Raw genomic sequence first — 26,646 nt, forward strand, 5'->3', positions numbered from 1 at the left:
AATATTTTCATTGCCCTTTTATATGTCTACTTCAGCCTGATGTTCTTGATCACACCCATTTAATTTTCTTCACGTCTTCCTCCGGAAAAAATCATGAGCAGTTTTACAAATGTCTTTTCCTAGCTGCAGGGGATGGGGGTCTTCACGAGGAACTGATTGATAGGTGTAGAACCATACTCAGGGGCAACAATATAGGAAATAATCAATCTTAGAGCGCAATTCTTCATTAAAGAGTAGTCATCATGATGATCCTAATGCTTTCGTGCTTCTGGCATGGTTCCCGTGTCCTAGCACATTATGCATGCCCCACGGCCTCTAAGGAGATTGTGCCAAGACACACTCAAAAAGCCACAGTCGTTGTATCTTTTTAAATGTATTTCCTAAGTTATGAATACATGATGCATAAACAAATTCTAGCTATTCTGTGCGTTATGAGTAATGAAACAATATTTCAGTTGCTTTATCCTTGAAAACAGTAACAACCATTAGGTTTTATTTCTAAATGTTTAATTCATCGCCACGATCATCATCATCTGGGCTACAGATGGCAGACCTACTTCCTAGAACTCTAAGTGAATGGCATTTCCCTGAACAATTCTGTAGAGAGAACATACAGTATTTACATTCCTCTCAGTTCTTCTTTGCATTTTGCCCAAATTTACAAGCGTATTTGGGATGAGAATGATGTCACTGAAGAGTAAGTGTTTTCTCTCAAATGGTTAAGGGGAAAAACTAAACTAGACTAGAGGAAAAACCCTTTTAGAGAGATTCTTTTGGTTGGATTGCCTTTTTTTTTTCTTTTAAATTTACATATAGCTTACTCAGTCTTTTTGTAAGGGCACACTTATCATTTCCATTCTGATTTTCTTTGCTCATAAATACCTGACCAAACATAATTCACTTAATTAACAGCTCTCTAAATAGATTGAGTTTGCTGCCTTAGGGGATAGACACTGGAGGCCCAAAACTACTGAGGTGCCTGGCAAAACTCCAGAAGGGCCTGATCACAGGCTTGAATGGAAGAAACAGAACAGACTGAATCGCAAATGACAATAGCAGAGACCCAGACCTCTGGGCACAGGAGTGAGGGGATGGAGAGGAGGCGAGCCTACTCCATTTTCCTTGTCTAAAAGGCCAGTGGTAGGCACAATATTTATGAATTCCAGTGATACTGAGGGACATATCCACAGAGCTCAAAAATCAGAACAGGAAGATGTTCATCAAGCCAGTTTACTGGAATTTCTGGAAATTCCATTTCAGTCATTTGATATGACCCTTTGTTCGCTGGAAGTATGAAACATATGAATAAAAATTTAAAAGAGAAACAAAACAGACAAAATGAAGTTGATGGAAACCAGCAAAATAATGTCTCCTGGGCTGACAGAAACTTATATTGTCTACAGCCTGAGTACTGGAGCTACATTTCTGAGGTTGGGAGGTTTCCTGTTAACAATATGGATTTGGGGACCGCAAGATACATGGGGCAAAAGTGGTTGAATTAGCTGGCTTTGTGGTTTTAGAGAGCAGTTACGAAGTTCATACAGCTGAGGTTAAAGTGGGTCATGTGCATTGGGTGAAATGTTTGTGACTGTTAATTACAGATTTTGATCAGCACTTTAGGTCTCTGCATTTCTTTACTCCTAGGTTGATATGATACTTGACTAACAAAGAGTAACCAGAGGGAAAATTAATGTATTTTTAAAGATAGATTACCCCGCTTAAATTATCACCTGTGGTAAACGGTTCAATGTTGCTGTGTGGTTATCTTTTCTCATTTCAACCCCTGAAAGCATCCTATGGTAGAGCTCAGGCTCTGCCTCTAACTCAGAAAATATGACACACCTGACTTTATGTATTCAACCACCGATATTTACTAAACACCTACTCAGGGATAAGCATAGTGCTAAGCGATGTGCTACCTGCTAAAGCAGCAAATTACAAAAACTTGGAATGGACATGGAAAAAAGAGTGTAGAAATACAAACTGTATTCTGAGATTTTGCAAAGAACCTCGTGCCGTGGCTGAACAGTGCAGGCCTTCAAGCAGGGTGAGGGCCACAAATTCTTGTGCTTGGCCCCCAAGTTGCTCTTCTTTTGAAAAATAAACTCAGTATCTTTTTTTTTTTAAAGATTTTATTTATTTATTTGACAGAGAGATCACAAGTAGGCAGAGAGGCAGGCAGAGAAAGGGGTGGGGGAGGAGGCTCCCGCTGAGCAGAAAGCCCCATGTGAGGCTCAATCCCAGGATCCTGAAATCATGACCCGAGCCAAAGACAGAAGCTAGGCACCCCTAAACTCAGTATCTTGAATTAGGAGATTATACACACACACAATTCCTATTTCTGTTTGGTGAGGATACTTTGCACCTTTCCTCTTCCAGTAATGCAACATGACTTTGAGTTTACCATTTTGGTAGTTAGAGGGGTTCTAGTGGCTTCCTCTTCATTAACTTTATACCTTAAAGAGCTAGAGAAAGAAGAATAAACCAAGCCCAAAGTTGGCAGAGGAAGAAATAACAAAGATTAGACCATAAATAAATAAAATTAATAAAAAGTAGAGAAAAATCAACAAAATGAAGAGTTGTGGTTTTTTGAAAAAAATAAAGTTGACAAACTCTAAGCTGTACTAAGAAAAAGAGAAAAAAGAGTCAAATAAATAAAATGAGAAATGAAAGAAGAGACATTACAACTGATGATACAGAAATAAAAGCTATTACAAAAGAGTACTGTGAACAATTACACCCCAACAACCTGGATAACAAAAAAGAAATGAGTAAATTTCTGGAAACATACAGCTTATCCAAACTGAATCATGGAGTAATAGAAAGCCTACACAGACTCATACTAGTATGGAGATTGAGTAGGTAATCAAGAAATCTTCCAGCAAAGTTTATGCCCAGATGGTTTCACTGGTGAATTTTACCAAATATACGAAGAAGTATTTTTTTTTTAAAGATTTATTTTTATTTATTTCAGAGAGAGAACTGGGAGGAGGGGCAGACGGAGAAGGGGGGAGAGTCTCAAGCAGACTCTGCACTGAGGAGAGAGCCCACTATGGGGCTCCACCCCAGGACCTCGAGACCACCACCCTGAGACCATGACCCAAACTGAAACCAAGAGTCAGATTCCCAACAAACTGTGCCATCCAGGTGTCCCAAATACTTAAATAAGTATTAACACTGCTCCTTCTCCAATTCTTCCAAAAAAACCGAAGAAGAGGAAATACTAACACATTCATTTCACAAGGCCCAGTATTACCCTGATACCAAAGTTAGACAAAGACTCCAAAAGAAAGGAAAGCTATAGGCCAATATCCTTGATGAATACAGATGTAAAAATCCTTAGCAAAACACTAGTAAATAATCTGCAGTTTATTTATCCAATCACCCACTGAAAAACACCTTAATTACTTCCAGGTTTTGGCAATTACGAATAAAAGTGGCTCTACACATCTGTGTGCAGGTTTTTGTGAGAATATGCTTCCAACTCATTTGTAAAAAATTACCAAACTGTCTTCCACAGTGGCTGTATCATTTTGCATTCCCACTACCAATGAATGAGTTCCTATTGTTTCACATCTTTGCCAATGTTTGGTGTTATCAGTGCTTTGGATTTTGGCCATTCTAATAGGTGTGTAGTGGTATCTTATAGTTGTTTGAATTTGCAAATCCCTAATGACATATAATATTGAGTATCTTTTCATTGCTTATTTGTCATCTGTATATCTTCCTTGGTAATATCTAGCAGTTCTTTTGCCCATTTTAAAAATTGGGTTCTTTGTTTTCTTATTTTAGTTTTAAGAACTAATTTTATATTTTAGATAACAATTCCTTATCAAATATGTCTTTTGCAAATATCTTCTTCTAATATGTAGCTTGTCTTCTCAGTCTTTTACAGAGTAGAAGTGTCTCTTATAGAGTAGAAGTTTGAAATTTTAGTGAAGTCCACCCTATCAATTATGTCTTCCATGGTGTAACTGAAAAGTCATTACCAAATCTGAGGTCATCTAGATTTTCTTCTCTGTTACATTCTTTTGTGTTTTGCATTCAGGTCTATGACCTATTTTCAGTTAATTCTTGTGAAGGCTAGAAGTCTGTATCTAGATCCAAGTTTTCAGATGTGCATATCCAGTTGTTTCACCACCATTTGTTGTAAAGAGTATTTTTCTACATTGTATTGCCTTCTCTCCTTTGTCAAAGATAAGTTGACAATATTCATGTGGGTCTATTTCTGGGCCCTCTATTGTGTTTCATGATATATTTGTCTATGCTTTTGCTAATATCACATTTGATTATGGTAGCTTGTTAGTAAATTTTGGAATTGGTTGGTGTCAGTCTTTCAACTTTGTCCTTCTTTTACAATATTGTGTTGGCTATTCTGGGTCTTAGCTTCTCCATATAAACCTTAAAATGAGTTTGTCAATATCAACAAAATAATTTGCTGGGGTTTCAGTTGAGATTGTATCAAATCTACAGATCAAATTAGGAAGAACTGACATCTTGACAAATTTGAATCTTCCTATCCATGAACATGCACTATCTTTCTATTTATACTTTCATTTCTTTCATCAGAGTTTTATAGTTTTCTTCATATAGATCATGTATATATTTTGTCAGATTTATAGTTATGTATTTCATTTTAGGGGTACTAATGTAAATGGTATATGTTTTTAACTTCAAATTCCATTTGCTCATCACTGGTGTATGTAGGAATGTGATTAACTTTTGTATATTAACCTTGTATCCTGCAAACTTGGAATAATCTCCCATTAGCTCCAGTCCTTTTGTTGATTCTTTTGGATTTTTTACAAAGACAATCTTTTTATTAAAAAGACAGTTTCATTTCCTTTTTCCAAACTGCCTTTTATGCTTTTCTTGTCTTCTTGCATTTTCAATGACTTACAGTATAATGTTGAAAAGGAGGGGTGAAAGGATACAAAAATATGGATTTGAAGGTATACATGCACCCCAATGCTTATAGCAGCATTATCAACAATAGCTGAACATATGGAAAGAGCCCACGTGTGCATTGACTGACTGATAAGGATAGAGAAGGTGTGCTATATATACATGGAATAATACTCAGCCATCAAGAAAAATGAAGTCTTGTCATTGGCAACAACATGGGAGGAGCTAGTCTGTATGATGCTAAGCAAAATAAATCAGTTAGAGAAAGACAAATATCATAGGATTACACTCATACGTGGAATTCAGGAAACGAAATAATGAACATATGGTAAAGAAAAATAAAGGAGAGAGAGAGAGAAGCAAACCCAAAGAGACTTTTTTTTTTTAAAGGTTTTATTTATTTATTTGACAGACAGAGATCACAAGTAGGCAGAGACACAGGCAGAGAGGAGTCAGAGAGGAGGAAGCAGGCCCCCTGCTGAGCAGAGAGCCCGATGCAGGGCTCTATCCCAGGACCCTGAGATCATGACCTGAGCCGAAGGCAGGGGATTAACCCACTGAGCCACCCAGGCGCCCCCCAAAGAGACTTAACAATAGAGAACAAACCAAGGTTTGATGGAGGGAGGTGGGTGGAGGATGGGAGAAATAGGTGATCAGTATTAAGGAGGGCCTTGCTGTGATTAGCACTGAGTGTTATTTTTTTTTTAAGATTTTATTTATTTATTTGACAGACAGAGATCACAACTAGGCAGAGAGAGTGGGAAGCAGGCTCCTTGCTGAGCAGAGAGCCTGATGCGGGGCTTGATCCCAGGACCCCGAGATCATGACCTGAGCCGAAGGCAGAGGCTTAACCCACTGTGCCACCCAAGCGCCCCAGCACTAGGTGTTATATGCAAGCGATGAAGCAGTCAATTCTACTCCTGAAACCAATATTACACTGTATGTTAACTAACTAGAATTTAAATAAACATTCGGAAAAAAGGAAAGGATTGGTGAGAGGGGACATCCTTGTCTTGTTCTCTTTTTTTTTGGTTTTTATTTAAATCCCAGGTAGTTTACATACAGTGTAATACTAGATTCAGGTGTACAATTTAGTGAGTCAACACTTCCAGGCAACACCTGTTACTCATCGCAGTAAGTGCTCGCCTTAATCCCCATCACCTATATATAACCCATCTCCTTACTCCCCTCTCTTCCGGTAACCATCAGTTTGTCTCTACAGTTAAGAGTTTGTTTCTTGGTTTGCATATTCTTCTCTTTGCATATTTGTTTTGTTTTTTAAATTCCACATATGAATGAAATCATATGGTATTTGTCTTTCTCTGACTTATTTCACTTAGCATTTTACTCTCTAGTTCCATCCAAATCTTTGTCTGTTCTTGATCTTAGCAGGAAAGCTTCTCAATTTTTGCCATGAAGTATGTTAGCTGTAGGCGTTTTGTGGTTATTTTTCAAGTTGAGAAAGTTCCACTCTATTCCTAACTTACTGAGATGTAATCTTTTTTAATGTCTTAGTTTCTTAACTCTAGTGACATGTTTTGGGTTTTACTTTATTTTTGATGTTTCATTTAAATTCAGGGATGGAAATCTATTACCCTCAATATCTATTCCAGAGGAGAAAGCTGAAACTATATTAGGAAAACTGAAAGCCCTTAAACAGTTAAATTTCTTAGTAAAAGAAGAAGAATGAAAAACCTCTATATAATTTTATAAATAGTAGGCAGCATGAAGTGTAGGTCTTCCTCTGCCTTTTTTTTTTTTTTTAAATAATTCCAGATACTTCACAGTGATGTGTCTTTTTTTTTTTCTTTTAAGATTTTTTTTCATTTGACAGATCACAAGCAGACAGAGAGGCAGGCAGAGAAAGAGGGGAAGCAGGCTCCCCACCAAGCAAAGTGCAAGGCAGTGCGGGGCTTGATCCCAGGACCCTGGGATCACGACCCAAGCTGAAGGCAGAGGCTTTAACCCACTGAGCCACCCAGGCGCCCCTCCTGTTTTTTTTTTTTTTTTTTTTAAGATTTTATTTATTTATTTGAAAGAGAATGAGAGCAAGAGCATGAGAGTGCGGAGGGTCAGAGAGAGAAGCAGACTCCCTGCCGAGCAGGGATCCTGATGCGAGTTTCCATCCCAGCGCTCCAGTATCAGGACCTGAGCCGAAGACCGTTGCTTAACTGAGCCACCCATGCGCCCTAGGAGGAACAACTTTTAAAACATGAATATATGGTGTAAACTATAAAGGGCTTTACAAACATGAGACTATCATTGTTTATGAATAGGATTTCCAAGAGTCCTTTTCACTTCAGCCGGAGTGAGATTTCCCAGGTGTCCTATGTTAGGCTCTTCTATTCTCAGGTGGGCTTCTCCTCCTCTTCATGTCTTCACACACTTACAAATGGAAACACTGGCTTTCTCTATAGTTTCTCTGAGTGTAGCTGTCTTAATCTGTTCAGGCTATTATAACAAAATACCGTTGACTGGGATGCTTATAAACAACAAAAATTTATTTCTCAGAATTCTGGAGACTGGAAGTCCCAGATCAGGATGCCAGTGGGTTGAGTCGGAGACTTCGGGATGCAGATCTCTCCTTGTTTCCTCACATGGTATTAGGATGTGAGCTAGCTCTCTGGAGAGCTAGCTTTATAACCTTTTCATAGGGCACCGATCCCATTCCTGAGAGCAGAGCTCTCATGACCTGATCACTCAAGGGTCTCCCCTCCTAACACCATCACCTAAGGAGTTAGGGTTTTTATGTATGAATTTGGGGGAGAGGGGACACGTTCAGACCAGAGCTGTGGCCTATGTTATTCAAATAGATACTGATAGGCAATCAGGTGTTCCTAGGTCAAGAAACCGAGGGTTTTAAACAATACATGTTATATGTGTTTTAAATAGTGAACTTTGGAGAAACAAAGGAAAGAAATGACTACTCTTTTTTCCCACCCCAACCACAAATCAATCCTCCCTCACTATGCGTGGAAACTTTTTTGTAGCATATTAAGCCTTGGGGTTTAGAATAATGGCTTAGTTTGATTAATGAATCGGATTAGTTGGAAAAAAAAATCAAGGTTGAAAGCATTATTTATCACCAGATATATTTTGTTTTGTAAACGGAAATGCAAGTGAACTTCTTGTTCCGTGTACCTGGGGTGCTGTGAATCATTAATCACAGCTGTCTTCCCTACAGCTCGGGGTTCCCAGTAAGTGCTGGCATTCCAGGTCTGCATGGTCCAAAAGACCACCGCGCAGATAATAAGAACACCATTCTCAGCTCATGCTGATTAGAAAACCCAACATATTTTCATTTAGCTAGTCCCCTGGGAAAATTTTTTCCAATTGTTTAGTACAATTTTCTTTATTGTTAGCCACTAGGCTGCTGTAGCTTAATGAAAGGCAGAAAAAGGAGTTAGAAGAGAAGTAATTTTTTACCTAAGAAACAGCCTAGAAGCATTTGTGAATGGCAGCGAAGGTTTACATCGAAGACCTGGAGGACTAGGGTTACTGCTTCCACAACTGCCCCTGCTTCCTTCTTGATTGTTTATTTCCCAGATGAAGGAATCAATACACTCAAATGGAATTCAAATGGAATAAATATCACTGCCTGAGTCGCTCAATTTGGAGTAGGCTCCTGAGGATTTTGCGTTAAATGGTAGCCTTTGTCCTAGAAAAGAAAGTTAATCAAACTGTCCTGCAGCTTCCCAACAAAATGTCTTTTTTCTCCCAGAGGGTGTCTTACACAGAAGTAAAAATGGTTTGCCAGTTCCGAAGCTCCTGGCATTCAGCAAAACTCTGCAGTAACTTCACGTCTTAAAATAATTTCTTTCCCTGAGCCATCTTTTCAACCATTACTTCATTCCTTCTAAAGAAACCATGCCTTTTCCCCTTTTCAGCGTTTCTGGGACCTGCATGATCGATGACTCTTCTAATATAAACAGGCATTGCTTATCACCTCAGCAGAGACTACATGTCATTGGGGTAGAGCTGGTGGTCTCCATCTGTTTTGCTGTGGCATTCAAGTGCCCAAAAGTTAATGAAGCAAGTGGCATCATAGTACTAGTATTTGAAATCTAAACAGATTTTCTTTAGGGTAACTCTAACAACTCATAATCAAATGTCAGTGATAAGGGAGAAACTGTACCCTAAGATGGCCGACCAAATCAAGGGAATTCCAATCACTGTCTCAAAGCCCTTCCAGGTTCTTCTTTCCTTACCTCGTTTCCCACATGTGGGATAAGTACTAACTATGTGGAAGTAGAAGGGTACAAATGACCTTCCCTGCTTATGCTAAAGGGGTGGGGCTCAGATCCTTGGAGAAACGTCTCCTCTGAGCCCCCTGGTGTTACATGAACCTCTGATCCTTGAAAGTCTCCAAGTGCTGCTTGGTTCTTCTGTCAGGATCCAGTCCAGGTTCCGTAACATCAGGAACAAATAAAACATCACACAATTTAAAAGCAAAAAGAAAAAAAACTTCTGACGTCATCCTTGAACTTAGAAGAAACTTAGGTCCACGTGGTCATTTATATAAGCTTAGAAAAAGTTTTTCCAAGGGAATCTGAACATTTAGCACATGTAGTGCCTTATGGAGCAATTGTCTTCTGCCTAGCTGAGATTTTAAGTACTAGTACTCTGAGTTCTCCAGGGAAATCACTCACCTTAGCTCCAGACTATTGGGCAGCCCGAGGCTGGATACAAAATCAGGACACAGGCTGATGTTTATCACCCAACCGATTGATCCCACAGGGTCAGCACAGACACTTCCAACTGAGAGACTTATTTCTAGGACTTTACACTCGTGGAGAGAGCTCTAGAAGAGAATCGCCTTTTCCCAAAGAGCTAGAACTTGAATATGAGGGGAAAGAATTGATCCAGTTCAGTGATACCTGTTCTTTTACCCTTGATTCTGGATCTGAGAGAAAACCTGAGACTGTGGAAGATAGAGCCATGTCAGGGATAGGTCTCTGGTCACAGCCTGAAGCTGTGTGACAGTTTCTATGTTCTCTGGCCTTAAGATCTCATTTCAGGTTGGGGCTGGGTACTGCCAAGTAGCACCTCAAAGTTTCACATTCTATCTGTCCTCAAAGTCTGTGTGGGTAACCAGTCATCCTCTGTAACCCCAGAGTACGAGAGGCTTGTTGAGTCAGAATTTTCTCCAGGATGTCCCTCAGGCTCAACCAGCCCTGAAGGGGTAAACAAGCACAACCCAAACAGATCATCTAAGAGGACAAAAATAGCACATATAGGAAAAAACAGTAGCAGAGAAATAGAAGTCAATGGCCAAGAACTGATGGGTTTACAACTGTTCAATGAGTTTTTACAAATAAAGAGCAAGAGGAAACTAGCCCATGCCTATTTTAAGTGTTTCAGAATGAACCCAGAGCATCTTGAAGTATATAGTTTCTAAATATCCATTAGAAATTCATGGATTTAATGATTAATATAAAAAAGAGCCCAATCTTCACAATGACTTCTTTGTAATGCTCTACATAAGGCTTGACTCTGAGTTCCGAACAGATGCCAAAATATGCACCATTAAAAAGAACATTGTTCAGCCTATTTACATCAGTCAGACAACTGCTGAAGGCAGTTTGCTGCTGAGTGTGCTCTGGGGATCGAGATATTATGTAACTGGGTGCTTGTATCTGTCTTCCTGCCAGTGGGTCTAAGACCATTTTCTCTAAAGATACTTATTTTTCATTCCTTTCAATTTATAACATGATTTCTGGTATATGCTAAGAAGGTTATCTACTTTGCAAGTTATTCCCAGCATTCCTCTGTCACTTGGAAACCTCACAGCCTCTTCCCTCTGCCTGCTGGAGGGAAGGTACCTACCCCAGGAAGACCGCCTCATTTGACATTCAGCATCGGAAAGATGTATTTTCTGCATGAAAATTGCATCACATTTCCAAACCCCAAAGAGCCTTTGTAATATCTGCACGGGCTTGTTCACGTTGCCATTCATTATTGGGAGAGTGAAGACCTGACTAGAACTTGTTGCACTTCGCTCAGGTTTTGGAAAGTTTAAAGAAATGTTAATTATTTGAGATGTAAATGATAAAAATGTAGCTTTTTTTTTTTTAACATTTTTTAAAAAGATTTTATTTATTTATTTGACAGAGAGAAATCACAAGTAGATGGAGAGGCAGGCATAGAGAGAGGGAAGCAGGCTCCCGGCTGAGCAGAGAGCCCAATGCGGGACTCGATCCCAGGACCCTGAGATCATGACCTGAGCCGAAGGCAGCGGCTTAAACCACTGAGCCACCCAGGCGCCCTGTAGCTTTTTAATATAAAGGCAAAAGTGAATAATTTTTAGGTTTGAACAATAAAAGCAGTGGTATAGAAATCACAAGTGATAATAGTTTTTATTATGTAAGGTAATAATATCCTTATTATAGAAAGCATAGGATATACAGAAGAGTACAGAGAAAAGAAGGCCTACCTTTAATATCATAGCTGAAGTTTACAACTTCAAATATTGTAGTATTTTCTTCTCACTGTATTTGTAGCATTTATATAATTTTTAGAAACTTGTGATCATGCTATGTGTACAATTCTGAAGATTCATTGTAGATCAGTATCATCCCATGTTAAGTATTTTTCTAAAACACAGCTATGAAGTTACTTAAGAATTTACCATGTGTTTGGATCATTATTTAATAATCACCCACTGATATTTCCAAAGGAGAAATAGAAAATATAAGCTTTTCTTTCTCCTGCTGAGAAAAATATTTCACATAATTGTGCGAGGTAAGAGTGAAGTAATTTCTTAATATCTGGGTTATGTTTGATTCTAATTCTTAATAACATGTAGTATCAAAATAACCATCTTTGTATCTGTGCAATTTTCTTGTTTGAGCATATTTCACTAAAATTTGTATCCTCTGCCAGGATTTACTCCATATGCTTTCATTAATATCAATTTTAGTCTAGAATTGGTGTTTAGTTTTTTTTCATCTCCCCATACACACATCTATATTGGCTTATATATACACACACATTTATATGTATATGTATGTGTATATGTATTTACTGAGGGAGGAATGTGGGTGGGGGACTGGTTAAACAATGTTTGAAATGTTTGTTTTGTTTTTTTTGTTCTTGTTTTGTTTTTTGCCTTTTTAAAAGGAAAGCCTCTGCCACTTAAAACTTACCAGGCACTTTTCTGTGCACATTAGATGGACATCTTGGTCCCCTGGATGTAGGTGTCTTCCTTTAGGAAAGTCAATTGACTGGTGTCCCGTTGATAATGAAAATACGGTTGATGTTCATGATTCATGATACTTAGGTCCAATAAAGTCCCCATGAACACTGAGTTAGTGAATCCTGAAACACTGCTTCTGAGGCTAATTCAGGGTTAGGTTCCCAAGAGCCTCTAGTCACAACATCTTGTTAACTGATCGATACACAGCTTTCTTTTTATGTGTTTCTATTTAAAGACAACATATTTAATATATACTGTTGATACATTAACATTCAGCTCATGGAAGACAGCACTTTAATTGGTGCCTGAATGAAATTTGTCCAACACACATAGTTTCTCTGTAAGACACATCAGTCTTCTTGTGGTTAGGTACACTATAGAGAACTTGAGCAATATTCCTCGGGGGCCTTTAAACCACCAACAAAAAGGGAACTCACCAACAAATAACAAAATGCGGAAAATGTGGCAGTAACAGACCACACAAAGAATATTTGCTCACAGTAAAAGAGTGGAAACAAGAAGACAGAGTTGACCTCAACAGAAAATGTGTGCATAGGGCAACTCAATTTTTTGTTTTGTTTTACTGCTGTATGCATGTCCATGAAGGATAATGAAATCCCTAGGAATGCTGGTTTTGGGGTTACAAGTAGATTTTTATTGAGTACGCAATTCACAAATAGAAAATCTGCAAATATTGAGGATCGACTCTTCTAAGAAAGAAGGTTCCCTCTGACCTAAGGAAAGGGTGCAGTAAAATCCTGTGTGGCTTCACCAAGTCTTCCCTTTATGAGACCCCTTTATGAGATGTAATGTGATGTCTGGTGAAGTTTTGCATATTTGTAAATTTTTTTGGTCCAAAGAACTTCCTGGGAACAAAAGAGCGAAGTCCCATTCTTTCCTTGCTGTGGTCCAACATTATTAAATTTTATCTTATGGATGGCCAATGGTGCTGACTGAGCTTATTTGCCAGGAAATTTGAGAGGCACTCTTGAAGGGGAACTCACCATAGGGTCTTCTGAATGGGTATGTGCTCAGTATAGAAATCCTTGTTTGGCATGGCAGAGGAGTCAGCTTGGAAGAGTAGCCGAACTGACATCTTCTGATCTAGGCACCCGGGTATTGGGGCAACTTTGGGAACAATAGCCGTGTGAATATACACAGAGTCATGGGGCACCCGGGTGGTTCAGTCAGTTAAGCATCTGCTTTGGACGCAGGTCATGATCTCAGGGTCCTGGGAATGAGCCCCACAGCCCTGCATTGTGGTCCCTGCTCAGCAGGGAGTCTGCTTTTCCCTCTCCCTTTGTCCCTCCCCCTGCTCATGCTCACTCTCTCTCAAATAACTAAAATCTTAAAAAATATATCTGTGACTGTGGCTCCCAAGATTACAGCATTGTCCCCCAGAGTAAAGCATTTAGGGAATGGGATTACTCACTCTAAATTACCTGTTAGAGTACTTTGGGGCTTTTTTAAAGCAGCAGAATTCATTGAATTTTCCTAGTTTTCTTCTTGACTCACTGGCCAAGATTTCTTGCTTCTGCCCAAAGGAAATTTGAAGGACTCCTGAGGCTTAATCCTGGGAATATCCATTGTAATTGCTTCAGGTTTTTTTTTGTTTGTTTGTTTGTTTGTTTTTTAGGGTTTTATTTATGTGACATGGAGAGAGATCACAAGTAGGCAGAGAGGGAGGCAGAAAAAGAGGGAGAAGCAGACTCCCTGCTGAGCAGAGAGCCTTATTCAGGGCTTGATCCCAGGACCTTGAGATCATGACCTGAGCTGAAGGCAGAGGCTTAACCCACTCAGCCACCCAATGCCCCAGATTTCTTTAGTCTTTTGGGGAATGTGGGAGTTTGCTTGTTTTGCAAAAATCCATTGCCTTTTCCAGGTTTTCTTTTCATCTTGCTCTTTCCCCTTCTGATCAAATTTTAATCGCTTGAGTGCTTAGAACATGGTCTTGGGTCCCCTCCTGGCACTCTTTCACCCCAGTGCTTTAGCTCTTTGACTCTCAAAATTAGATCTCTAGGGCCGCCTCCTTTGAGCTTCTGACTCTCTATAAAACTGCTTACTTTGCATCTCAGCTTAAATATCTAAGAGGCGTTTTAAATCAGAACTACCCAAAACAAAAATTTATTCCTACATTCTCAAGCCCCATTTGTTTCTCTTGTCTTTCCTATCCTAGTGAAGAGCCTCACCTCTCATCCAACTGCTCAAAACCAGAAAAAGTGGGAGTCCTTCTTGTTTTCTCTACTTCCTCTATCCTATGCAAACCAACAGCAAGTTCTGTCAGCCTCCAAAATATGCCCAGTGTGTCCATTTCTCTGTTATCTTTTTTTTTTTAAGATTTTATTTATTTATTTGACAGGCAGAGATCACAAGTAGGCTGAGAGGCAGGCAGAGAGAGAGGGAAGCAGGCTCCCTGCTGAGCAGAGAGCCTGATTCGGGGCTCGATCCCAGGACCCTGGGATCATGACCTGAGCCAAAGGCAGAGGCTTTAACCCACTGAGCCACCCAGGCACCCCTATTTCTCTGTTATCTTAATGGCCAGTGTTCTACTATCTAAATCGTAGCCAGATGGTTGCTTGCCGGGCTGATCCCACTTGCCTCCCACGGACCCTCATGTTACTCTCCCTGGTCTCCTCTCACCAAACACTCAAACACAATTTTTAAAAAATTGGATCATATCAAACCTGTTTACAACCTTCTTTAAAAACATATCTATAGATATGTGTATATATCTAGAGATGATATAGATCTTATCTGACAGACAAAAAACACAAGCAGGAGGAGGGGCAGAGGAAGAGGGAGAAGCAGGCAGCCTGATGCAGGGCTTGATCTCAGGATCCTGACATCATGATCCCGGCTGAAGGCAGACTGAGCCACCCACCTACCCCTGCTTACAACCTTCTGGTGGCTCAAATACAACACTCGAATATCCCTTTCTCAGTGAGGCATTTCCTCAGCCTGTTTTCTAAGGATGCCTGACCCCTTTGGCAGCCCTCTAGTATACTACCACTCTCTTCTTTTCACAGTACTCCATTCTACTGGTATTACTTTTTCTAGTCTCCTGTATATTTGTCATTGTCTGTTCTCCACTAGAACATAAAAGTAGGGTAGTTTGACTTTCTTCAGGGAAGATCACAATACCTTAACATCATGCTTGAAAGATTAGTTGGGTTTTCAAGAGACAATGGTTCAATGAGTGAAAAAAATCAAGGAATCCCAGTACATAAAAAAAGAGCTCAGAGTAAAGATGATCTCCTTGAACAGCAGCAGAGGGTGGGAGTGGGTGGTGGTGATGATAGATTGATCCCTACCTGACCTTCTCTTCTAATTGTTCCTGAAACTCGAGTGTGAAAACCAGGGAAGGTGTGGGGAGGGGAGGAGCCAGCAATCTGGAGATATCTTGGTCACCATTTTTATTTTATTCATTATTTTTATTTTTTAAAAGATTTATTTGGGAGAGTTGAGGGAGGGACAAGCAGAGAGAGAGAGAGAGAGAGAGAGAGAGAGAATCTCAAGCAGACTCCCCACTGAGCCAGGAGCCTGACATGGACCTCCATCCCACAACCCTGAGATCATGACCTGAGCCGAAATCAAGAGTCTGACGCTTAACCAGCCGAGCCACCCAGATGCCCCTTGGTCTACAATTTTAAAAAGAGTTTTAAAACATCACTAAAATGACTCAGAAAAGAAAGTAGCACTTAGCTCCAGTGTTTATTCATAGCTCCGTATATTACTTGCAAAATGTTTTCCTCCCATTGATACAGGGGCCTCAAATAGTAAAAAGCAAAAAACCAAAACTTCCCTTTGCTGCAGCCAAAACATTTTCATCGGATATTCTGTGGTAAGCATTTGAACCTTGCCTAGAGCAGCCATCAGCCAGACCACCAACCCTCAAACTAATCAGCAAACAGCCTCCAAAAGTTGATAGTAACATTGGAAAAGCAAATTATAAAGATGGTTTTGCCTTTTGGGATCAAGTTATTTACTTTACCACTGAAATTGTAATGATTCACCTCCCAAGAAGTTCTCTGGTTTAGAAAATTGCATGTAGTACATTTATTACCTGAACATTAATAAAGAAATTATATAATTAAGAGTGAGATATGTAATTTTAAGAGATGAGATGATAATTAAAGGAGTTAATCTCTATCATCCAAGAATAAATTAACAACACTTAAAAACATTTAAAAAATTGATTTCTAGGAATGACCTTACTTTAAATGAGTGATCTTCTCAAGGGACTCTGTGTTGTTTGACAAAAACTCTGACATTCCTTTAAACCATAATGACACAGGAATCTTGCACAGATGGTGAGACTCCCTCACCAGCCCCAAAGCTCTATTCAGCTTCTGCTTTAATGAAAGAACTAATTACTTTAGATCGTAGACTTCCTTGCTGCTCTTGAGAAGCTGGTATTTAGGATGAAAAAGAAAAGATTTCCGAGGCATTTTGTACTTTAAAATTTATGTGAAAATTTCATCCAAAAATTACGCTTCAATATTTCCAAATTACGTTTTCATGGAAGTACTGTACCTGTGAGAACAGAATGATAAGTACTGGAAAACGGACCCATGCCTTACAAACTTAGGGATAACACTAATATTGATTTGTTGACAGTTGGAAGTAGGAAAAGAGAAGAAACTGAGGAAGAAGGAGAGGGACTTCTCAGCCCAGGATACCAAAACCCCCACCTCACGCTGACTTAATCCTTAGAGAGCCTGGAGTAGAGCTAGTTTCAAACACAGCTGGAACTGGGGGCACAGGGGGTCACTGGGTTCAGTTTCTCCTTATCTCTTAGGTTTTCCTGTGCTGTGGTGACTTGATTCTCAGCTCCACTTTGCAGAACACGGGCAGTTGCAGGTTTCACGCTGGTTTGTTTTTTTTTTTTCTCTTTTTATTATTTATTTGAGAGAGTGAATGAGAGAGAGAGCACGAGCTGGAGGGGGACAGAGGGAGGGAGAAGCAGACACCGCAGCGAGCAGGGAGCCAGACAGAGGCCTCTCAGGACCCTGGGATCATGACTGGAGCCCAAGGCAGGTGCTTAACCTACCGAGCCACCCAGGCACCTGCACACTGTTCTTACTACAAATCCGTGTGAATGGAAAACTGCAGGTGCCTCTCCCTTACCTGTTCCCGGAAAACGTACGTGGGTCTTACGGGCTCTCCCTGAACCAATGCCATGCAACTCCTGGGACAAAGACTCTTGAACTTGGGTAAATTTCTTCAACTGAGTCTCGTTTCTTCATGGATAAAAATGCCTAGTTCATAATATTACAACGATTAACTAAGATAACGTAAATAAAGCGCGTAACAGAGCAGTAGGTTCTCGATAAATTTTAAAGATGAATTAATTCTTATTTTGTTTCCTTCCCGGCTTTGGAATCTAAGCATAAGCAGCAATGACCATTATAACCACGAGGTGGCAGTCGTGTGCTGGAAGGTAATGGGCTGGCTTTTCCGTTAGTGGAAAATTAAGAATTGGCTGAAATGAGGATTGGCAGTTGGAGGAAAGCGTGCGTCCAATTCCTGCTGCACGGAAAGCGGGCTGTGTGACCTTGATCAAGGTCTGAATTGATCTCTGGCCTGGATTTCCTCAAGTAAAACTTAGAGACCAATTCTCCATTTGGCTTTTAATATCTTTTTGATTCTATAAAAAGTGAATCTTGTATTTGATAGTAAAAGCCGTGACTGTAATCTCAGAAGCCAAAAACAAAAAAAAAAACAAAAAAAAAAAACCTCAACAATCTTGGTTGTTAATATAAGCGGTTTTAAAATTTGACTGTATAAAGCATAATCCATTCATTTGTTGCTAAATCGTTGCTACCCCGGGAGGCCTGAAGGAGTTCATGTAATTTTGTAAGGTGACTAATGGGCTCAGAGAGATGCTCTCGAGTTATACACAGCTCAGAAAATCGTCCTCTGAGGCATGAAATTCGGAAACCTCACTATTAAAAAAAAGTCTCACTGAGCAGGCTTCAAAAAGTATTTTCAGTCATGTAATTATGTTTTAATACTAGGATCTTAAAATGACTAGGAAAAGAAGCAGTTCAGAAAATTTCAGGTCTGAAATATATTGGAATATCTGGGGCAGCAGGAGGATGAATCAGGAAATGGCGATTTAATTGGGCTTAAGAATGAGCATGACTCTCCATTTTTGCATGAATCCAACCTTATAACAAAGTTGAAATAAGATGATGCAATAGAAATTATCATTATCTGGCATAATATATTGGGGGAGGGTAGGGAGTTCTTTACCACAAGGAAGTTAGATGCTGGTTCCACCTTGGTTAGCATAAAAATCCTTGCAAAAGGAGAGCCTATTGAAATTCTGAGGGTGTTCACACGTTTCTACATTCCATGGTGATGTGGAACAGCCTAGTCTGAACACTTGACCTTTATTTCTCAGCATGCTTCTTTTTTCAGGATAAAGCCTCCTGAATTTTTAAACCTGGAAGGTGGGGGTGAGGATTTGTTGGAGAGGTGAGGATGTGATGAGTTCTCAGCTTTCCTCTTCCTTTATAAATCCAGACTGTACTTTACACAGTGCCTTATAAAAGACGAGAGATCATTAGGGTATTTATTTTGCTATTTTATTGTTGTAGAAGCATGAGAAAGAATGAGAGCTCTTTTGTTTTTACCTCTCCTCTTTGCTCCCCCACCTAAAGGAGGTAGGCAGGACTTGAAGCCCTTTTGCTCTTGGTGATTGTTGGTGGTGGTGGTGGTGGGGGGTCTAAGCAGACAGCCCACATTGCTTTAAGGCCTCACAGTGCTTACAACATGGCCTGCTGGGCTCTGCTCCCACGGTTTCTAATGCAGCAAGTCTGGGGCAAGGTCCAGGGATTGGCATTTCAAACCATAGGGGTACCTTCAGTTGTTCCGGGGCAGGCCAGGACCGCACATGTGAGAACGACTGTGTTGAGGTTAACTTTTCTTCCTGGCAGCCTGGAATGCTCCCTTCACTTTCAGAAGCCTGACTGAGCTTATCGAGACCTGCTGTGGAGTGTGTATTTGTGTGAGGAGGGATGAGCAAATGTGTCTGCTGAGAGAACATGGGAAGCCCTTGCAACTAAGGGAAGGGACATTTCCAATGCCCAGGGAAAATCTGGAGGGCTGTAGGTCCTGTACTTCTTGACTTACCCGTGCCCCAGGGCAGGGCTGAGCTCAGGATGGGGCTTGAGGGAAAGCTGCTTGGCCCAGAGCCCACTCAGATGGACCTTGGACAGTGACAATCCGAAGCATGGGTGACACAGAGATACTCACTTATTTTCTGGTCCCAAATAAGCCTCCCAGAGTTTTACGTAAATCCTGGGAGGAGAGAGCACAACTGAATTTCTTGCCAATTCCGTGGCGTAGGGGATGGCAGTCAGATAGAATTTGATTGGAGAAAACAGATATTTCTTGCCTCTGTAACTTCGAGAAAATGCCACATCCGCGAAACGGACTTCTGGCTTGTGCAAAAAATAATCCACATGTATTAAGTATTTGAGGCTTCAAAGGAAGTTCGGTCCCGCTACAGCTCCTTTCACTTGGGAGGCGAGGGCGGGGCTTCGCACCCCAGTGCACCTCTTGCGCAACACCTGGCGGCCGAAGTCAGGCAGGCTGTGAACAGAGGGTGACTTTGTCTCATTTTCTGGTGGACACACACCATTCGTGTGTAATGGAACGCCCTGTGAGGCATTTTCCTGTTAACTTTCGTGTGGTTTCTAATTTCCACCATCATAACAAGTATCTTGCACCTTTCTCCTGCACGTGTAGATACTTTAAAATTACTTAGAAATGGAATGGCTCATCTGCCTGAAATTTTCACTGGACCTTTCTCACAGAGATTCTGCCAATTAGTGATACAAGTAGTATTAGAAGCAATTTGTTTTATTTGTAAGAGGCAAAGACATCTTAGTGTTCGGGCCACCATGCCGGGGTGTAAATGAGCCCACACAGGTTGCTCACCTCTAACTTCTGGTGGAAGGTACTGTTCTGAGCAAATGGAAGAAAAATTAGAGGGAATAGGTCCTACAATAGGTGCATTTGGAGTGGGGATTGGGGTGGAGTGCCTAGTGGCTTCTGTTACATAAAGGCACTGATTTCCTGAGGGCTGAATGCAGGGGAAGAATGTTTGAAGATAGAAAATTGTCAAGGATTAGCTTGTATCTCAAAATTATAGCTCAGCCCAATTCCATTTCCCTCTTAAAAAAAAAAAAAAAAAAAGGAAAAACACCCACTTTCTCCTCCCTGCAACCCAAGGCTCAGGTGATGTGTGTTAAGCCTCATTCCAAGTTAAATAGACTTCACAGGGGATCACATGGAAATTTAAATATCATTGCAGCATTATTTCTATAGGAAATGGATTTCTCTTTTCCAAACGATTGACTTAAGTATATGCTTTTGGTGCCCGACCCCTTCTCAGGAGGATGCCGGCTGTGGTTTTAAAGCTCAAACTTGAAGGTCCCTGACTCTCTGACTTCAGTAAGCACAATTAAAATGGCTTAGCTAAGAGGAAACCACGATTTAAAATTTCTAAGATGCTTCAGCAGGTCTTTGCTGCAATTCTGGAGCTGGGGTGGTTTGTTGTCATTTTAAAAGCGAGGCTGTTAGTGTTACGTGCCCTGTCGTTTTCCCCCAGGGCAGGTCTGTGGAAAACAGAGCCCCGCAATCTCGGACCACCCAGGGCGTCGTGTGGGAGGAGGTGGGGGAGCCAGTTGGGGGCAGGGGGTGGCTGGGTGGCTGGAACCGCCAGCTGCAGGAACTGGTATGTTCCTGACCTGGTTTTCGAGAATATTCAAGGACAAAGCAGGGACACACAGACTCGCTCCAGCCCAGCTAAATAAGACCATGTTCCTTTTATCATTTCATTTTAGCAGCATTTGTTTGAGCAGCAGGTGAAGCGCCTTTCAAAAGACTGTCATCTCCGAGGGAAGTCATCTGTTTTACATTAATTGTCCATTAGTCTCCAAGCCTCCATCCATTAAAATCCTCAGCCACTCATTATGTATATTGTGCCCGAGTCCTGCTGTCAGCTTTCAATGCAGAGCTGTTTTTCCACATCTGACTTAATTGCTCTAAGTGCCTGTTCCTTTGAGAGAGCGTTGAGGGTACCAATTAATGCTAACTTTCTTTCCTTGGTAGGTTGAACAGATAAGCCACGGCGGGGACAGTTCAGCTGCTATTTACTCTAATTTATTAGAGACATTTCTGCTTTACACCCACACAGTGGGGATTTTATATCTATACCGCTCTGTGTACCTGATGATTTCTAGATCTGTTTTCAGTGGACTTTGTTTTCTATGTGAAGATGCTCCCTAAATTTCAGATCCATCCATGTTACTTAGTTGAGGGGCTTAAACTCCATTTTCTTCTGATTAATCTAAACTTGTAATTTTTAAATGCATATGGCTCTCTGGAGAACAGCTTGGATGAAACCGACGTTGTTGGTGGAAAAATTAAGCTTTCATCCTTTCAAATCGCAGCTCTAGGGGTGGCAGGACAATAATTTAATTACTGGACCTGCCTTATTATAACCAATTCACCTACCTTGATGAGCCCCATAGCTGCTGTTTTGAAAAAAAAAAAAAACGCATTTAAATGGAGAGAGCGCAAAAATCATTAAGATAACCAATCTTAGAGTAGTTTTAGAAATTTTTGATAGGCATGGAGGGAAATAAAAGTGTGTGGAACTGAGAAAGAGATTAACAGATTATCTTCAACCCTGTAGAGAAATGCCAGGAAAACATCCTATTTATTCTTTTGTTTTGTTGTACTCTTAAGTTTTGGTTTATTCTTTTACAGAATTGTACTATAGTCCCCACTTATTACTGCATTTTATACATTTTGTTGATATTAAATATAGCCAAGCAATTAATGTAAATTCCTTTCAAGACATCATGGTAATGTGCCTCTGAATTCAAATTCCAAATAATGACTATTGTAATTAATGGAATTCAGGCTTAAAAATCTTTGCCAGGGTTTATCTTTTCACTGAGTTTATTAATAAATGGCTCTGTTAAAATTTGGTAAGTACTTGTATATTGGTTTTGCTTGATTACATTTAAGCCATACCAGAAAAAGTGGACAAGGAGAAGAATACAGATACATCCAGACTGACTTAAATTACAGGATATAATGAAAATGAGACAGAATTTTGTGTTTTCTATTTCCTGAACATTGTTGGGAAAATATCCACTTTGCCATCAGCAAATTATTTAGAACAAAAATGAGCAACCACTGTGGAAAACATTTGAAGTCAGTAAAGTCTGCTGCTGAGGGCCTCTGCCTCCCTTTGGAGGGGTTCCCTATACTCTCTTCTCCCCCCTTCCCCATCTGGGGCCAGGCCTGCCTCATATCTCAGAGGGCCCTAGTGAGTAACTAGATAATTAGACAGGTTAATAGGTAACTAGTAACTAGACAGCTACCAAGATTTAGGATTTTGACCCTTTCAGGGGGTTCTATCTTTATCTGCATCACCCTTTTCAGTCAAGATTTTTTTTTTTTAAGATTTTATTTATTTATTTGACAGACAGAGATCACAAGTAGGCAGAGAGGCAGGCAGAGAGAGAGAGGAAGAAACAGGCTCCCCGCAGAGCAGAGAGTCCGATGTAGGGCTGGATCCCAGGACCCTGGGGTCATAACCTGAGCTGAAGGCAGAGGCTTTAACCTACACCCAGGCGCCCCTCAGTCCAGACTTTTGAGCAGACAGCGTACAGAGCGTGGGGAGCCTCTAGCAGTTACAGCTTCACAAATGGTGGGCTCCCCTTTCTTGATGGACTAGCTCCCCTTAATTCTACAGGTTTTGTTTCTGTATCATGGCCTTAAAGGTGGCCTCATCCATATGTCTTTTTTATCCCCAGGCCCAGGCTAGTCTATTTCTAGAAAATTCCTTCAATAGTTCATCCCAGCTGTAGGCTATTCCTTTAAAAGTCCTGTTAGCTTTTCTCTCAACAGTTTTCAGGAAGAGTTTGGGAAACTACCAAAATACAGTCTAAAAAAATTTGAAGATGTGTATTAGGGGTTAAAAAACCCATGTACATCCCTTCACCCTTCAGGATAATGGTTCTTGATTCTAGTTTGCTTTCCTAGAATGGTTTGTATTAGCCAATGATGATTAGACTAGAGTAGCAGAACTGTAGGATGCTGGTGCAGTTTTGATTCTGAGTCATGGTCTTTTACATCATCTTTGCTACTATTCTCATTTGCCCAGGGAAGTGAGTTTGAATTTTTATCCCAGTGTTTTGCTTCAGAGTCTGTTCACATATGTGGGATCTTGCTGGAAAAGGTACTCTCTCCAAGGTCTCTGCTCAGCAGTTCTGTCATGCCCTGAACTAACTCCCAGGTATCTGTTTTAAGACGCTTTTAATTATGGTTGAATCCGTTCCCACCCGTGGCAGACACACTATAGGGTAACCACCCCTGAGTCATGCCCTTAACTCCCTCCCCTCGAGTGTAGGCGGAACCTGTGATCTGCTTCTACCCAATAGAATGTGGCAAAAGTATGGGATATCACTCCTGTGATCATTTTATGTGGCAAAGGTGAAGGGATTTTACAGATATAATTAATGTTGTTAATCAGTTGATTTTATATTTTATCTGTTTTTGTTTTTATTTTTTATTTTCATGCCAGTGGAGTTAACAACAGTTTTATCAGTTGATTATAAAGTTAAACAAAAGGGAATTTATCTTGGGTGGGCCTGGCCTAAGTAAGTGAGCCCTTTAAAAGAGTCTCTGGGCCCTCCCTCAAGTTAAAGACTTAAAGTAGCATCTCACCATTGCCTGCTTTCAGGAGGCAAGCTGCCACGAATTCTGTCACAAGGAAATGATTCTTCCAACAGCCTGAGGAAGCTTAGAAGCACATCCTTTCCTAAATGAGCCGCCAGATGAGAATACAGCCCCCCTGACACTGATTTTAGCCTTGTGTGGTCCTGAGCAGGAAACCTAGTTAGGTCATGCCCAGATTCCTGACTCATAGAAGGTATGAGATAATAAGTGGGTGTTGTTTTAGGCTCCTAAGAATGAGGTAATTTGTTATGCAGTAGCAGAAAACTAATACACCACCCTTGTAATAAAAATATTTTGTTGTTTTTATCACCTAGTATCCCTCCTATCACTATTTAAATAGATACACCTTTGTACATGGGCTACATGCAAAATCTTCTTGTTCTTTGTTGCTGGAAAATGTACCTGAGTCATACCCCAGGTTCTAGAGGTGACTTCTGTGTAAGCTTCATTTCCTACAGGCTTTGCCACCAGAGAACCTGAGAGCAGATTTAGTGGTTAAAGTGAGGATATCAAGGACCTGTGCACATCTGGTCCCTTCACTACCTCCACACTGGCCGTTCTGACATTTCATTTTCGGAACCTCTTTCATCCAAAATTACTGAAGACCTCAAAGAGATTTTTTTTTTTTTTTAACATGGGTCATATTTATCATCTACTGGGATTGAAATTAAAATGGAGTGAGTTTAAAACCTAAGACTCCACAAGCACATATTCCATTAGCTATCAGAACAATGACATCAGCGCTGGTCAGGAAGCCTCTGGGAAACCTCACTATTCACTTGTGAGAGAATGAAAGTAAAAAGGTAATGAACATCAGGATTATTCTAACTGGGCCTTGTGGAACTAAGAGGGCCCAGGACACAGTTTGGGAACCACTGCTTTCCATTTTCAGTTTTGTCTTTGTTTGGTATTACATGCATTGAGTTTTTCCCACTTCTATTGAGATATAATTGACCCATCATCTTGTATTAAATTGTATTAAGTAAACTCAGATAAGTTTACAACACCTGAGGTAAACATTTTAAAAAATGAAAAAGACAAAAAACCCAGCTGTGTGTTTGTGCTGCTTATTCCTCACTTGTCACACGGATATACCATTGGCTCTCCTCGGCTCGGTTCTGTGCCTGAAGCCTGACTTCTACAGGAGGCATCAAGGCTCCTCGCCCTCTAGCTTCCAGCCAGGGTTGGCCAAAGGGAGGACAGGACGAAATCGAAGTTGATCCTCCTCGTTCCTGCCATGTGGCAGTTTTGACAGGCAGCCCCTCTGCTGGGGCTCCAGCTCTTACCTGGACCCCGATACCCCACTCCTCACTCCTTCCCTTCCCCTTCAGGGATGGGTGGCAATGGCTTCTTGCTGCTCTTAGTTCCTGGGTGTTGTACCACACCTGCTGGCTTCCTTAATTCCGCCCACATTCAATTTATTACTTTATATTTTTTATTTTGACCTCCTAATGATTTGGTTTCCTGAGGGATCTGGCTGATAGGGTGACTTTAGACAAGTGCTCTCAGCTAGCAGGTCCTCGGTTGATTTATCTGTAAAATAAAGGGCCTAGGAAGCATTTTCCAAAGTGATTTTCACACATCAGTCTCACTATATTCCTCTTTGTATTCTGTGACTGAATATATGTTTGGGAAACACTGAATATATTGTCCCCTTTAAGAGAACCCCAACCTATGGCACCATATCAAAAGCTCTGAGAGACTGTGACATAAAAAATCTTGTTTAACCTTGCTTAACCCAGCATTTCCCTAGCACAATTAATTATGAGGCCTCTGTTTTTGCAGAACACCTAATACCATCCAGTGAACACTGGACCAGGTCATCTCCAGGTCTGTCAGGACTGGCATTACCTCCTTATATGGAAAGTTCTCTGTATGCATAGTCTTAATGATAGGAATATTTTCTGGTTGTCCCTCTGTCTTGAAACTTAAAACACTCCTACTCAAGGGCTCAGCTTGCTCCAACCATAGCGATGATGAAAACCTAGCTCCAGCCTTCTCGCAAATGTTCAAGAAAAAGGCTCCAGTGATAGACTGAATCAGCCCCAGCAGGTCCACCCAGAGATTCCCACTTCCATCTGTCCCCGTCCTGGCAGCTGGTACCTGGATTAGGAGATACGAGTGGAAAATAGACCAAACCAACTTGTGGAGGTTATTGAAGATGGACTCCTGTTTCTGTGACCTCAGTACCATGTTGAGTTGCTCTTCTGACAGTGACTTCGTCATGGTAAAGAAGTATTCCTTTCATTAAGATCAGAATTGAAAGTGGAATTCCGGAAATAGTTGAATGCAAATGTATATGACGTACAATATAATCAAAGGATACTTGAATGTGGTGGCGCAAAACAAATTGTGCGTCCTACAGAAAGGTCTGTAAATATCATGAACAGCAGACTCCTGGCAAGTCTTAGGGTTCCTCCCGGCTTCTTTTTACATTAAGTAGTTAACCCATTTCTAGAAAAGCCAACGTATGTTTTCTCATTTCTTACTTTCCAAATCTCCAGCATCAGGCTAGCTCACTCCAGTGTGACACAAAGGTGGAGACCAATTCCCAGGTCCAGAGTTCAATCCTGACTGAACTAAGCCAGTTTGTCTGATACTGTTCTCTCTCCAGTGACAGATTTTGGAGTTGGCTTGTGACCCATTTCTGGCCAGTGGGACATGTAAGAGGGTTGGTGTGTTGAGGGGACTTTGGGAAAGTTGTCCTTGTTTCTAAGAAAACAAACACCAGAAGCCATGCTCGCATTTGCCACTCAATGGTGTTTTGTTTCTGGATGTCT

The 26,646-nt window shown here is 40.7% G+C and overlaps 1 pseudogene; it reads right to left on the reverse strand.

Annotated features, from left to right (window-relative positions):
- Nucleotides 1–26,646, reverse strand: part of LOC123387823 — a 40,899-nt pseudogene that overhangs the window by 11,407 nt on the left and 2,846 nt on the right.

This window comes from Mustela putorius, unplaced genomic scaffold (assembly GCF_011764305.1).
Source record: "Mustela putorius furo isolate JIRA1106 unplaced genomic scaffold, ASM1176430v1.1 tig00003863_pilon_pilon_pilon, whole genome shotgun sequence".
Lineage (NCBI taxonomy): Eukaryota > Metazoa > Chordata > Mammalia > Carnivora > Mustelidae > Mustela > Mustela putorius.